This window comes from Myotis yumanensis, unplaced genomic scaffold (assembly GCF_028538775.1).
Source record: "Myotis yumanensis isolate MYYU_CA2020_CCGP unplaced genomic scaffold, mMyoYum1.0.hap1 SCAF_5, whole genome shotgun sequence".
In the NCBI taxonomy this organism is placed as follows: Eukaryota; Metazoa; Chordata; class Mammalia; order Chiroptera; family Vespertilionidae; genus Myotis; species Myotis yumanensis.
This window is the reverse complement of record NW_027223756.1, coordinates 77,841,848-77,856,862: the sequence shown is the minus strand read 5'-3', so window position 1 is coordinate 77,856,862 and position 15,015 is coordinate 77,841,848. Positions and strand designations below refer to the sequence as shown.

The following is a 15,015-nucleotide window of genomic DNA, read 5'->3' as shown; positions in this document are numbered from 1 at the left end:
ACTTGGTCTCGGAAGTGATGTGCTCTCACTTCTGCCACGTGCAAGTGGCCACACAGACCGACTGTGACAGAGTGGGATGAGGCCACCCAAGAGCATGACTATCAGATGGGTCATTGGAGACTGGCAAGGCACTAGCTCTGAAAACAGTCAAATGTGACATTAGTTTATTTGTCCACTGCTCCTGAAGCAAGAGAAGCATACCACCTCCCATCGCCAAGAAATGCCATGGAAGTGATGGATTTAGTGATTTCACCAAGAAATGGCAGTTGGTATTTTGAGCGCAGGCCATTCCCAGGGCATCCTGGGTAGAATTGCAGTTTCTGGAACCATCTTTGGGATGCCTTTTGTCCACTTATCTCAGCTGCTTTTATTCTTCTCAGTCTGGAGGGCAGACACGGGTGGGTGGATGAGAGGTATGCGTCCAGTTTCCCCTTTCCACGTGGTGTTGGGGCACAAGGAGGAAGGGGCCTGGCGAGAGCTTCACGCTGGGAGGTGAGAGGAGTTGACTCTCCCCAACCAGGAATGGCAGGAGGAACAGGTTGGGCCTCAGGCTGGATGGCACAGAGCCTCCTCAGTAAGGGGAGCGTGAAGCGGTTGTCTCCTGCTCTGCACCTTTCAGAAGGCAGCTCATCGCTGGCCAGCAGATGCTTTCCATTGGCCAAATGGGATTGGGCAGTCATCCACGGGAGGTTGTGGGATGATTCCATTGGGGCTTTTCTCGGATATGCCCCTGGGGCCGCCGTGGTTCCGGGACCTGACAGCTCTGGTGTCGGTTAATCCAGGCTGCGTGGTGAGGAGATTTTGATCCTCCCGTATGATATTGTTATCACACTGGCAGGGGCTCGGAGGAAAAGGGAGGATAGCCATTTGGCCAGGACTGACCTAGCTTCTCTCTGGCTCTTTTTCATAACAGCTGTTGAAGGAATCAGCTGGTACAGTGTGAGTGCTTAGCAATCATCTGGTCTAAGATGGGCTCCCTCCCTCTTTCAGTTCTTTATTTTTTATTTTTTAAATATATTTTATTGATTTTTTACAGAGAGGAAGGGAGAGGGATAGAGAATTAGAAACATCAATGAGAGAGAAACATCGATCAGCTGCCTCCTGCACACCCCCCACCGGGGATGTGTCCACAACCAAGGTACATGCCCTTGACCGGAATCGAACCTGGGACCCTTGAGTCCGCAGGCCAACGCTCTATCCACTGAGCCAAACCGGTTAGGGCCCTCTTTCAGTTCTTGATGTAACTCCTAATTTATCTGTTCAAGGCCCTCTTTTATTTTATTTTAAAATATATTTTTTATTGATTAAGATATTACATATGTGTCCTTATCCCCACATTATCCCCTACCCCCCGCTCATGCCCTCACCCCTCGCCCCCCCCGTTATCTGTGTCCATTGGTTAGGCCCGTATGCCTACATACAAGTCCTTTGGTTGATCTCTCCCCCTTACCCCCACCTTCCCCTACCCTCCCTCCAAGGCAAGGCCCTCTTTTAATAAACTACTTATAAACTACTTTTTTATTTCTTTATTTTGTTAATCCTCACCCGAGGATATTTTTTCCCCATTGATTTTTTTAGAGAGAGTGGAAGGAAGTGGGAGAGACAGAGAGAAAAACATCCATGTGAGAGAAACACATTGGTTGCGGGGATCGAGCTGCAACCAAGGTACGTTCCCTTGACTGGAATCAAGCCCAGGACCCTTCAGTCCACAGGCCAACGTTCTATCCACTGAGCAAAACCAGCTAGGGCAAATAGACTACTTTTTAAAGTAGTTTTAGGTTTATAGAAAAGTTGAACAGACATTAATGGAGGGTTCCCATATTCCCACACTCCTCCTGCACACACACACACACACACACACACACACACACACATTTTCCCCAGTTATTGCCGTCTTGCATTGGCTTGTTAAAACTTATGAGCTAATGTTGATATATATGTGCCTTTGTGTTGTTTCTCTTTGTATTACAAGGGCAATTATAATTTTGAAGACCATCACTAAACAAGTATTGTGACCCTGCTTCATGCTTGGGACCTTCCCACCAGAAGGTTCCAGCACAGGAAAGCCACCATCATTGCTTTTGTGATGTTATTCTCTGCTCATAAAACTAGGATTTCTCTTTGGTAGCACAGGAAGTCCTCTGGAATCTGACTCCAGTTCATGGATCATCACACTCTTTCTGTAAAGGCCAGAGTGTAAATATTTGTCTCCACTGGCTGAAGGCTCTTTGTCACTACTACTCAACTCTTCTATTGTAGTGTAAAAAGAACATGTAAATGATGAGGGAAGGCTTTGTGCCAATAAAACTTTATTTACAAAAGCAAGCAGTGGCCTGCGATTTGGCCCACAACCAGAGCTTGCCAACCCCTGCTCTAGTTCATTCTCTTACCTTTATTCAACATTTGTTATCTTCTGGGCCCAGAATTGGGAAATAATTAGGAATTCATGCCTGGGGTCTCTCTGGCCTGGCTTCAAGTCCTGGCTGTGCTTGCACATAACCCTGGGCAATTTTGAATGCTCAACCAATATGGCTCAGGGGTTGAGCGTCCACCCATGAACCAAGAGGTCCCTGGTTCCATCCTGGTCAGGGCACATGCCCTGGTTGTGGGCTCAATCCCCAATAGGGGGCATATGGGAGGCAGCCGATTGATGTTTCAATCTCTATATTCCTCTCCCTTCCTCTTTATCTAAAATCAATAAAAACATATTTAAAAAAGAAATGAATTATGCCCTTGCTTGCATTGCTCAGTGGTTAGAGCGTCAGTCCACACACTAAAGGGTCTTGGGTTCAATTACTGGTCAAGGGCATGTACCTGGTTTGCAGGCTCAATCCCCATCCCCTGTCGGAGTGTGTGCAGGAGGCAACCAATTGTTATGTCTCTCTCACATAGATGTTTCTCTATCCGCGCCCCCCCCCCCCCCCCACTCTAAGAATCAATGGGAAAAATATCCTCTGGTGAGGATTAACAAAGAAGTGAATTATAACAGTTGTTGTAACTAAATTTATATATATATTCACATACATATATAAAACATTTAGCACAGAGACTAGCACATATGTGTTCAGTAAGTATTGGGACTTTTTAAAAAAATGTATTTGTATTGACTTCAGAGAGGAAAGGAGAGGGAGAGATAGAAACATCAATGAAGCAATGATGAGAGAGAATCATTGATCGGCTGCCTCCTGCACGCCCCAGCATTCCATATTTTTTGAGGATTCCTTTAAAAAAATCTATTATGTTATTAGTTAGCTAATGCTGCGTAACAAATTATCCCAAATGTAGTGGCTTAAAACAGCACATTTAGTATCTCACAGTGTCTGTGGTCAGGAATGCAGGTGTTGGTTCAGCTGGGTCCTCTGCTCAGGGTCTCTCACTGGTTACAGTTAAGGTGTCAGCCAGGGCTGGGGTCTCATTAGAAAGCTCAGTGGGGGAAGTTGCCAATGCCCAGCATTGTCGCTATTGGCCTTAGTTCTTCTCTGACTACTGGGTGGAGGCCGCATGGACTTCGCCTACATTGCTGGTCGCTTCGTCACAGCGTGCAGGCTGAGACAGCAGTGAGTCTGTTAGCCAGGCGGAGGCCACAGTCTTCTGCAGTGTAACATCAGAAGTAATGCCCCCGCACCTTTGCCAGAGTCACTGGCCCCACCAACACCACAGGGAGGGGCTTAGACAAAGGTGTGACCACCAGTACGTGAGGTCATGGGACCAGGCAGGCAGTAAACAGTTTATTTCTCTCTCCTTTGTTCTGGGTTACAGGAGGACTTCTCACAGAGCACTTTCTGTGCATTCGTGTTCAAATGTCAGTCTTTTTCTCAACCCCCAAGTAGGTGGTCTTTGCTCTTTCCCAGCGGAGAAAACAGCCACGGGACATGAACACGCAGCCAGCACTCGCACACGTCTGCCTGACCCACAGTGCCATGTGGGCCATCGTTTTTCCCAAATGACTCCTGCCATGTAATTAGTGTGGAATGCTGTTTTTCTTCCTCAGAAGAAATCAGTGTTTATCAGCCACCCTGTAGGAATTCTCATAACACCGACATGCTGTGTGTCTGTTACACGCTGGGGCTCCTGGAGGGCCAGCACCATTGTGATATCCTCGTCCGTCCCCCTGCCCTAAAGAACCAACTCACCTGTAGAGAATACACAATTTTTAAATATGTTTTTAAATTGATTTGAGAGAGAGAGGAAGGGAGAGAGTGTGAGGGAGAGAAACATCAATGTGTGAGAGAAAAACATTGATTGGCTCCCTCCTTCCTGCGCACCCCCTACTGGGGATCAAGCCTGCAACCCTGGCATGTGCCCTTACCCCTGACTGGGAATCGAACCAGCAACCTCTTGATGCTCAACCAACTGAGCCACACTGGCCAGGGTGAGAGCACACAATTTATGGGTATTCATATCTGACAGGAATGACAGGGACGGTGTGTCCCTTTTTTGCTGCTCCATGAGCGTGTAATCAAACCCGGGTCTCAGGTGTGCCTCAGAATCTACCCAGGGGCCCCTGGCTTCAGGAGTGAGGGTTAAAGCCCATTCCATCCCACGTTGGCAGCCCACGGGCCCCGCTGCCCCCCAGTTCTCCATGAGTGCCCTTTTGCCCCACCCCTTCTGCAGCCATGAGATCGATAACAGGGTCCTGCCCCAAAAGGGATTTACCCTTCAAGATAAGACAGCAGCTCAGGAAGCTGTAGTGCAGTGTTTTTCCCTCCCCCGCTTCTCCTGACGGGGTACACTGGGCAACGTTTGGGAACACCTATGGCCCTAATGACCTCGGGAGCCCCTGGCATTGAGTGGGTGGGCCAGCAATGCTGCAGCGCCCCACAGTGTCCAGGATGGCCCACATGTAAGCAGTGAGGAGGGGGACTCTAAAGTGAGGGCGGGCAGCATTTGCATACAAGATGTTGGTTGTGCAAACCCTTTGAAAAAGTTCTGGTAGCGCTTGGCTGGCATGGCTCAGTGATTGAGTGTTGACCTATAAACCAGAAGGTCACGGGCCCAGTCAGGGCACATGCCCGGGTTGTGGGCTCGATCCCCAGTGTGGGGCATGCAGGAGGCAGTCGAACACTGATTCTCTGTCATCATTGATGTTTCTATTTCTCTCTCCCTCTCCCTTTCTCTCTGAAATCAATTAAAAAAATATTTTTAAAAAAGGTTCTGGTAACTCTGATCTAGAGAAATAGGTTGTGACTTGCTGGCTTCCTGCCTAGATTTGACATCCTGGGTCAGTGGGGGCTGGTTCCTCAGCCTTCTTACTGGTGATGGGTTCTAAAGGGTCCAGAGCAATCTGATTCCTCCAGGCCTGTGTTCGCTTTCTCAGGGGTTCCCCTAAACCAATTTCACGGCCCTGTTTTTGGCAGTTTCGGACATCCAGGCTTGGGAACTCAGGATCCGGTCACCTGTGTCCCTGCCCACCACCCACTGCTTGGACACACTCGCTGACAAATCTGACAAATCTATTGAACCCTTTCTGAATGATAAGGAAAACGGAAATTAATGATCAGGAAATTAACGATGGAAGAACCTCAAGTACTCTTGGTGTGAGATCTTGGTTTTTGTCTTCTCTTTTCAAGGTGACAGATGACACAGCTGAAGTCTGCAGCTGAGGACTAGCCAGCATTACCGGCTGGCTTGAAGCCAAGCCTGCGCTGGCCGCGCCCTGTGCCCGGCCCATAGGAATGCAGTGGGTTCCCAAGTGCCAGTCCCATTTCAAGCCAGGTTCCAGGCAGGAAGGGGCCCCACCACACCCAAATCTAGGCTCGGCCTGGTCTCCTCCTGCTCTACAGGCTGTTCCCTTAGCACAGGCTGTTCCCTTAGCACCCACTGGATGACACACAGTCCGGGCGAGGAATTACTGAGCCCCTCCTGTGGGTGGGCTCGGTGAAAGCTATTGGAATGCAATGCAAGCAAAACACATGGGATTCCTGCCACTTGGGATCTTGTCTCTCCTGGGGAGACTCAACTTTGAACCATGTAATGCTGATGGGCACAGGGTCTCTCCAGGGGCAGTGGCAGTGTCCTGGGATTATATGGTTCGAGGCTTGCACCCCCTGTAAATATCCTAAAAGCCATGGAATCGGACACTTTAAAAGGGTAACTTTTACAGTATGTAAATTACACCTCGATGTTTTAAAAAGGCCTGTGGACAGTGGGGCTCAGGGACTGTAGGAAGTGCTGCCTACAGCAAGAGTAAGCGTCCTTCCCAAGGGTGTTCCTGATCGTCATGGTAAATGGTGCCCATTCCCTTGAGGATCTATTTCTCCCTCCCAGCACCTGGGATTTTCTACCCAGAGTGTTTGTTATTCGTGTCTGAGGTCTATCTGCCCTGCTCGTGGGCAGTTCCTGAGAGCAGGGCCTGTGAGGGTTTGCAGGCCCCTGAGCACCCTGCTGTTGCCGTCTTGAAATTTGCACTAATTTTTGAACCAGGGGTCCCACAGTTTCATTTTTTCACTGGCTCTGCAAATTCTGCAGCAGGTCCTTCAGAGGGGTCCCACTTCCTCTTTTCACTGCTGACCTTCGGGGAGGGGGTGCGCATTGGGATTCACTCTGATGGGAAAGTGAAAGTCCAGCGGTTTGTCTGGGTGAGCGAGCCCGTGAAGGTCATGGGGACAGCCCGGTGCCAGCTGGTAGAGCTCACAGCCTGCCATCTCATGGCCCCGGGGACAGAGCATCAGGGATGTGTTTGTCCTGGCTGCTCCCTGTCCTGGCCCAAGCTGGTCTGGGTCAAGGACAGCAGGGGTGGAGGTCACCGCACTGCTCAAGTCCAAGACCAAGGGCTCAAGGACAGCAGCCAGCAGCCCGGGTCCGCAGGACCTGGGGACAGGAAGATTTGCAGTTGGTAGATGTGGAGGCAGAGTGAGAAACCATTTTAAAATGATTCATAAGACATCGATGTTTGCAGCAGGATGGTTCACAACAGCCAAAAGGTGGAAACAGCCTAAATGTCCATTAGTGGATGATGGATAAATGTGTCCATCCACACAGTAGACTTATTACTCAGCCATGAAAAGCAGTGAGACACTGACACTCACTATAATGTGGATGGACCTTGAACACACGATGCTCAGTGAGAGAAGCCAGACACCACAGGCCACACAGTGTGTGATTCCATTTATGTGAAATGCCCAGGACAGGCACATCCTCAGGAAGTAGGTTAGTGGTTGCCAGGGGCTGGGGAGTGACTGCTGATGGGGACAGGTGTCCTTTAAGGGTGATGGAAATGTCCTAAATTCAATTATGGTGTTGGTTGCACAACTTTGTGAATATACTGAAAACCACTGAATCATGCACTTCACATGGGTGAATGATATCTCAATAAGACTGTCTAAAAGATGGTGCCCAGTTTATTAGTCACTGTTTCCTGGTTTTGATAATGTCCCTTAGTTGTGTAGAGCTTCCATCTTTGCTAACTTTGCAATTTCTTGTGAGTTTTTTAATTGATTAAAAAATAAAAAGTTGAAGGACCATATACATTCTAGTAGATACTAGTAGTTCCTGCAAAGCTGAGGCAAGTCTTGGCCTCCAGGTCCATGGGCATGTTGTTCCAGCCCTTTCATCTCTCAGCTCTTCCAGCCACTGCTGCTTGGTAGGAAGTCCCCGGGTGCCCCTCTGGCCTCAGTACCCCAGCAGTTCTTGTCCTAAATTGCAGCCTAGAAGAGCAGATCCTGTTGGGTAGATCCTAGCAGTTTCAGGATCCCAAAGGGCTAGGGCATTCCTGGAGCAGTGGCGCCATCTGCGGGTTATGGTGGGGATTTCAGTTCACCATCCTGGCCTTTTACTGACAGCAAATCAGCCTGAACCGAGAGGAAGGAAACAGCACTTAAATTTTTTCATTAGTTGTTTTGTTAAGTACACTTCTTATTTTGGAGTGGTTTAAGATTTCAGAAGAGTTTCAATAGCACAGCGAGTTCCTGTCTACCCACCACCTAGTTTTCCAGTGGTCTCGTCTTCCGTAATCATGGGACATTGTGACAACCAGGAGACAGACAGGTACATGCATATGAACTCAGCTCTACTCTCTATTCAGATTTCACTAGTTTTCCCTCTTTCTGCCCCAGGACCCCGTCTATGACCCCACGATGCATTTAGTTCTCACAACTCCTTAGGCAGATCTGGGTGACGTGGTCACCCTGTGGGTACCCTGGGGCAAGAGGTTGACTCAGTCTCCCCTTCTTCCTCCCAGGGGACCATGAGATTCAAATGATGCAGGTGACTGTCTTTTGAAAACTCTAAAAGGTCATGTAAACATCCAATCCTCTCATTTAACTTCGTTTTGGAAATTTATTAGGGATAATGTCGTCAATCTCTAATCGCCTCCCTTTTTTTAAAAAAATCCTCACCTGAGGATATGTCCATTGATTTTAGAGAGAAACATCCATTGGCCGCTTCCCATACGTACCCCGAGTGGGGATCAAACCGTCAACCTTTCAGTGAGGGGTACGACACTCCAAACAACTGAGCCACACCGGCCAGGGCTTCCATTGCTTCCGAACCTACCCCCTCTGCATCTCGAAGCCTCCTATTCGTGCTGTCCCCAGTGCCTGTCAGCGTGACCCAAAGGCAGGACTCCCAGAATGCTTTTCACTCCTATCTAATCAGGAGGTCATGACCCTTCGGTGCCAATGCCCACAGTAACACCCAAGTTTCTGGCCACACAATGATCAACTAAGTCTTACGTTTTCTTCCAGGGAGCGGACTTTGGGTTCCTGGAACCTCGGCGCTGAAGACAGCTCGGCCTTGCACACAGGTTGGTGTCATGATGTTTTTCTTTTCTCCTCATTCACACTCCATGCAGTTGCTGGGTTGGCCAGTCCGAGCCAGGATGAGCGTTAAGAGGTTGGTTTACCGTTGGTTATGCGTCCTCAGCTGTGCGTGCCTCACTCTTCTCTTCTCCTTTCTGCCAAGAGTGCATGGGAGCCCGCCGGTGTGGTTGAGCGTTGACCAGGAGGTCATAGTTGGATTCCTGGTCAGGGCACATGCCCAGGTTTTGGGCTCAATCCCCAGTAGGGGCCATGTAGGAGGCAACCAATCACTGATTCTTTCCCATCATTGATGTTTCTATCTCTCTCTCCCTCTTCAATTTAAAAACAAATTTTTTTTTTTTTAAAAAAGGGCACACGAGAGTGACAGGGAATGTCTTCCGCTCTTGGGTTCCAGTCACCCACGAAGTAGTAGGGGAACATAGACTGGTCCCAGTGCACCCCAGGAGGGGGCCAACGCAGTAAGTGGGCAACCGTGCTGGCCAGCTTTCAGCGGTCCTAGCTTAACCATTGACAGGAACAGTGCTAAGTCACTAGACGTGATGAATATCTGAAACACGTCACCCACCCTGGCAGACTGGGAAACACCACAGTGGCTTCAGGAAGGTTCCTTTTTTGTTGTTAATTCTCACCCAAGCATATTTTTCCCATTGATTTTTATAGAGAGTAGGAGGGAAGGGGGAGAGGGGGAGAGAGAGAGACAAAAAACATCAATGTGAGAGAGACATATTGATTCATTGCCTCCTGCAGGTGCCCCGACAGGGGCTGGGGATCGAACCTACAACCCAGGTACGTACCCTTGACTGGGAATCAAACCCAGGACTCTTTGGTGCTTGGGCTGACACTCTACCCACTGAGAAACACCAGCCAGGGCCAGGAAGGTTTTTAACAAGTTAGGAGCAAAGCTAAGGCTCAGGTCTTGTTCTGTTAGCTCCTTTGTTTATCTCTGGTCTCATTCCCCAGAGGATTTTGAGTGGCTTGTATAATGTGGGAAGAGGAAGTAACATAAAAATTAGTTAGAGGTTGCTATGTGCTCTGGGCTACTGCTTGCTTGTTGTATTTATTATAATTCTCTGGTATGTTTCCAGCCCCATTCCTTGCTACTCCTTTTTTTCATAAATGTTTTTGCGACTCTTAAGTTTTCTCTTTCATGCAATCTTTAGAATCAATTTCTGGTTACTAACAAAAATTCTGATGGCATTTTGATTAGGATTGTGTTATCGATAAACTTGAGGGAGATCTGATGTCTTTATCATGTTGGCTACTCCCATTCAGTGTGTGTATTTGTATAAAAAAATGTTGGGAAAGAAGGCAACACATTATGATGCCATTTAGATGAAATGTCTAGAGGAGGCAAACCTGTAGTGGTTGCCAGCGCCTGGGGTGGGAGGGGTTAGTGTGAATGAGCGCCGGACTCTGACGGGGTGAAGGAAAGGGTCCCACACTGCGTGGCAGGGGCGGTCACACAACTCCACGAACTCACTAGAAAATCTGAGGTATGCACTTCAAACTAGTGAATTTTACAGAAGGTAACGTGCACTTCAGTAATGTTAAAACCTATATATTTTCGCTAAGCCAGAGAGAGAGGCTGATCCTGAGGCCAGAGACCAAAAGCCGAAGTTGGAGCCTGGTGTCTGTCCGACTTATTTACACTCAGCCTAGGCCCAGAGCAGATGTAAAACGTAACTCCTGTCTCACAAAGTCGCCGACCAGAGGGGAGTTTGGTGAACTGCGTGCAGGTTGTCGGGCAAGGTCGTGGCCGGTGTATGGTCTTCGCAGCGCGTGGACCAGCAAGCCTCCCTCATCCATTCTCTTCAGTGTCAACGTCACACTGACTTCCTGTAAAAAGAAAGTGGAAATGCAGGCCTGTACAGGGAAGGGGGGGACCCAAACCCCTGCCGGCGATGACCATTGTCGACATCTGGTGAGCGTCCTCCCCGAGTGTCTGTGAATTACATGCACACACTGGTTTTAGATACGTAGATTATTTTTCCTCTAATGAGCTCATTTTTCTTGATAGGCATTTTTTCTCATCAGTAAAGCTAGATTTCCATCTTTCCTGATGTTGGCTTAACAGTCCACCTTATAGAGAAATTATAATTTATTTCTTTAAAATGATTTTATAATTGATTTGACTGGTTTCCTCTTGGTTGGCTTCTCTGGGTGTTTATTTTCTTTTCCTTGTGTGCAATGTTCTGGGATGAATGTCCTTGTGTACTTTGTGCAACCTTGGTTGCTTATTATTTGGGATAAGTTCCTATCAGTAGGTTTGTGGTGTGTGTGTGTGTGTGTTTAAATCAGGGTATTTACATTTTTTACTTTCAGCCACAGGGACCTCCAGAAATGTACCATGTTTTACTCCCAGGGCCCCTTTTCCTACCATCCCAACTGCAGTTGTCATGTCTTTACCAATCTGACCACCAGGGCGCTTGCGTGGCTGCTGTGTGTGGGTCTCCTGTGTTATCCATGAGTTCAGCATTTGCTCTCGGGAGCATCTGCTGTGAGAGGCCTGGCCGTGTTTTCTACTCGCCTTGGTGTTGGGGGTTTCTCTGTCTCGTGGACTTGCATGAGCTCTTTGCACACATTCGTGGGAACTTGCTCTATTTTTCCATTTGGACGCTGTCTGGTGCCCGTCACATGTGCCACTCTTTTTCTGAGTGTGTCTCCCCACTTGGCTGGCGGTGGTTCTGCCGTAGGAACTGGGACTGTAAATGTTTCCCGGACACAAGTGTCCTCCTTTGTGTCTGGGAGGCCTTCAATTTCAAGACATAAAAACAATTCACCTGCATTGTCTCCGAATTGCATATTTTACACTTAAATCCTTGAGCCATTGGAAATTCTGTATTTGTGGGTCTCCCAGGGGACAATGTCCGAGGACCTCTGTAGTTGTCACGATTGGGGGTGCTCCTGGTGTCAGGTGGGTGGGGCCAGGGATGCTGCTCAGTACCCCACAGTGCCCAGGAGAGTCCCCCACAGGGAATGACCAGGTCCTGATGTCAGCAGTGCCAGCGGGGGGCCCTGAACAGTCTGGCCCTCAGGTCTAAAGGGACTCGTTCCTCTTTTTTACAGACCCAAATCTGTGTCATTACCACAGAGGAAAAAGGCCGCTAATTACATTTCCACATGTGCTACTGAGAATTTTTCTAGGGAAGAAGGTTTGGGAACATCATCTGGAGACAAAACGTTCCAGCAGTCTGAGCTCAGTGTGGTGCTTGAGTTTCACTCTGACATGCCAACGGGACGTCACAGAGTAGCTGAAAATTCCAAGCGTTTCCTTTGGCTTTGATGCCTTTACATACAACTGAGGGTGATCCTGCCCCACAAGGGCAGGAGGCCAATCTGGGGACATCTGTGGTTGTCACAACGGGGTTCCTGGAATCGAGTGGATGGGGGCCAGGGATGCTGCTCAGAGCCCCCCAGCGCCCAGGACGGCCCCATGGAGAGTTACCTGCCCTATGTCAGCGGAGGGGGACGCTGTTGGAGGGAGACAGAATTATTTGCTGAGCTGGCACCCACAGGCGGGTCTTGCAGGGATTACCAAGGAAACTCCTCCAAGTGGGTAATGCCAGGCTTTCCCCGATTGTTTTAGAAACTTTAATAGTCACTTGTCGAGGACATCGTGTTTGCCAGGCGCTGTGTTCGCCACCAGAGGCATCCTCACATTCAGTTCCCTACAGCACCAGGGCCCGAGGGTCCCGATTAAAGGTCTTTGACAGGCAGAGGATCAGATAGGGTCCAAGACGTGTAAGACTCTGAGCAGGGTCTCCCATGACTGAGCAGCCACCCTCTCCCGCGAGCTGGTGTGTCATCGAGTGAGGGTCACTGCTGCCCATCCTGAAGGCAGAGCCAGTGCTCTGATCCCATTCTCTGAATTTCTGCAGATGCCAGTGGGTCGTGGGGTTTGCCCCGCGTTGTCTGAAGCTGGGTGATATTTGCTGTTCCCTCTGGCAGCCACTAGGGGGCGGAGAAGGCCCATGGGATCAGACTGGGCCTTGAGCCAGTGGAGGTGGAAATTCAGGTGGGGGTAGGTGGGTACCAGACATCTTCAGTCAACCCCTTGCCCCTCTTGGTGCCCGTGACCACCTGTCCCTGTTCCCCGAGACATTCTGACTCAGCACCGAGAGTCCCGTAGTCACCCTGCCCTGGGGGCTCCCTGCCTCGCAGCCATGGATACTCCCATCTGTGGGTGCAGGAGAGAGGCAGAAAACATGGGCTCTGTGGCTTTGGGTGTCTGTACCCCCCAAACCTACCATGGCCCAGTGGCTGGAGTGGAGGCTTCACGAGGGAAGCGAAGCAGCAAGGTCAGGGTGGCAGTCTCACTGCTGCTTTCGCCCCCCCCAAGGACGGCCCTGCAGTGACCTGAAGCTCTGGCCCCTGGCACCTCTGCAGCCTGGCCCTTGCAGCCCCCTTTGGGGCTCACTTAAATGACACCAACCCTCAGAAGCCCCCTCAGGCCTCCTGCGTGAGGAACCCGCCTGGTCTCCCTGTGGCCCCCTCGGGTGTGTGTGACCATCACCTCCATGGTTGCTGCTTGGCCTGGCTGGGTACATGGTGATCCTTCGAGATTTTACTCATTCCCTCAGCAAGGATTTCCAGATGTCTGCCTGGGCCAGGCTCTAGGGCAGTGATGGCGAACCTATGACACGCGTGTCAGAGGTGACACGCGAACTTATTTTTTTGGTTGACTTTTCTTTGTTAAATGGCATTTAAATATATAAAATAAATATCAAAAATATAAGTCTTTGTTTTACTATGGTTGCAGATATCAAAAAATTTCTCTATGTGACACGGCACCAGAGTTAAGTTAGGGTTTTTCAAAATGCTGACACGCCGAGCTCAAAAGGTTCGCCATCACTGCGCTAGGGAAACAACAGTGGCCAGGACGACCAAAGACCCCTGGCTCTCACAGAGCTGACGTCCTAGCGAGAGTCATGGGCCCGCTGGTGGGGGTCCTCAGACATGGCCAGTACCCCCAGGGGCGGCTCGTACAGTGAGACCCTGTCGTACTGGGTCCTCTCGCACTCTGTCGTTGGGTGTGGTTACAGTTCTTCTGGATGGACCTTGTCATGGTCTTGGGAGTTGGGAGCACAGCCAGCTGATTCCTGCCTCAGAGGGCAGAGCGCCCCTGCAGCATGGCAGCTGTGCAGAGCAAGGGCTATCTCGGGAGCCTGGGCCCCGTCCGCTGCCTGCACCGGCCATGCAGCTTGAGGGTCACCTGGCTCGGATGCCGAGGCTGCTGTGGTGCTAGTTTTATTGCGGTGACATCGAGTTTTGAGCTGAACACAGTGTCCAGAGCTTCGATTTCCAAAATGGTAGCCGCTAGCCACAGGGGGCTACTGGGCACCCGAAATGGAGCCGAGAGTGGAAATGACTATATTTTGCATATATTGGTCTAAATCAGTAATTCTCTTTTTTTTTCTTTATTGATTAAAGTATTACATATGTGTCCTTATTCCCCCTTTGCCCCCCACCCCCCCCACTCATGCCCTCACCACCCCTGGTGTCTGTGTCCATTGTTAGGCTTATATGCATGCATATAAGTCCTTTGGTTGATTCCCCCCCACCCACCCCCGCCTTCCCTCTGAAGTTTGACGGTCTGATCGATGCTTCTCTGTCTCTGGATCTATTTTTGTTCATCAGTTTATGTTGTTCATTATATTCCACAAATGAGTGAGATCATGTGATATTTCCCTTTCCCTGACTGGCTTATCTCGCTTAGCATAATGCTCTCCAGTTTCATCCATGCTGTTGCAAATGGTAAAAATTCCTTCTTTTTTTTTTTTTTTTTACCACAGTGTAGTATTCCATTGTGTAGACATACCACAGTTTTTTAATCCACTCATCTGCTGATGGGCACTTAGGCTGTTTCCAAATCTTAGTTAGCTATTGTAAATTGTGCTGCTATGAACATAGGGGTGCACATATCCTTTCTGATTGGTGTTTCTGGTTTCTTGGGATATATTCCTAGAAGTGGGATCACTGGGTCAAATGTGAGTTCCATTTTTAGTTTTTTGAGGAAACTCCATACTGTTCTCCACAGTGGCTGCACCAGTCTGCATTCCCACCAGCAGTGCACAAGGGTTCCTTTTTCTCCACATCCTCTCCAGCACTTGTCGTTTGTTGATTTGTTGATGATAGCCATTCTGACAGGTGTGAGATGGTACCGCATTGTCGTTTTGATTTGCATGTCTCGGATGATTAGTGACTTTGAGCATGTTTTCATATGTCTCTTGGCCTTCTGTATGTCCTCTTTCGAAAA

General features: G+C 49.3%; 1 protein-coding gene across 1 annotated transcript in view; it reads left to right on the top strand.

Moving 5' to 3' along the window:
• Positions 1 to 15,015, top strand: part of GNG7 (G protein subunit gamma 7) — a 126,428-nt gene that overhangs the window by 30,227 nt on the left and 81,186 nt on the right. The window contains exon 2 of the mRNA XM_070415749.1: positions 8,685 to 8,743. The gene's annotated coding sequence lies outside the window, so the exon portion shown is untranslated. The remainder of the gene's footprint in view (positions 1 to 8,684; positions 8,744 to 15,015) is intronic.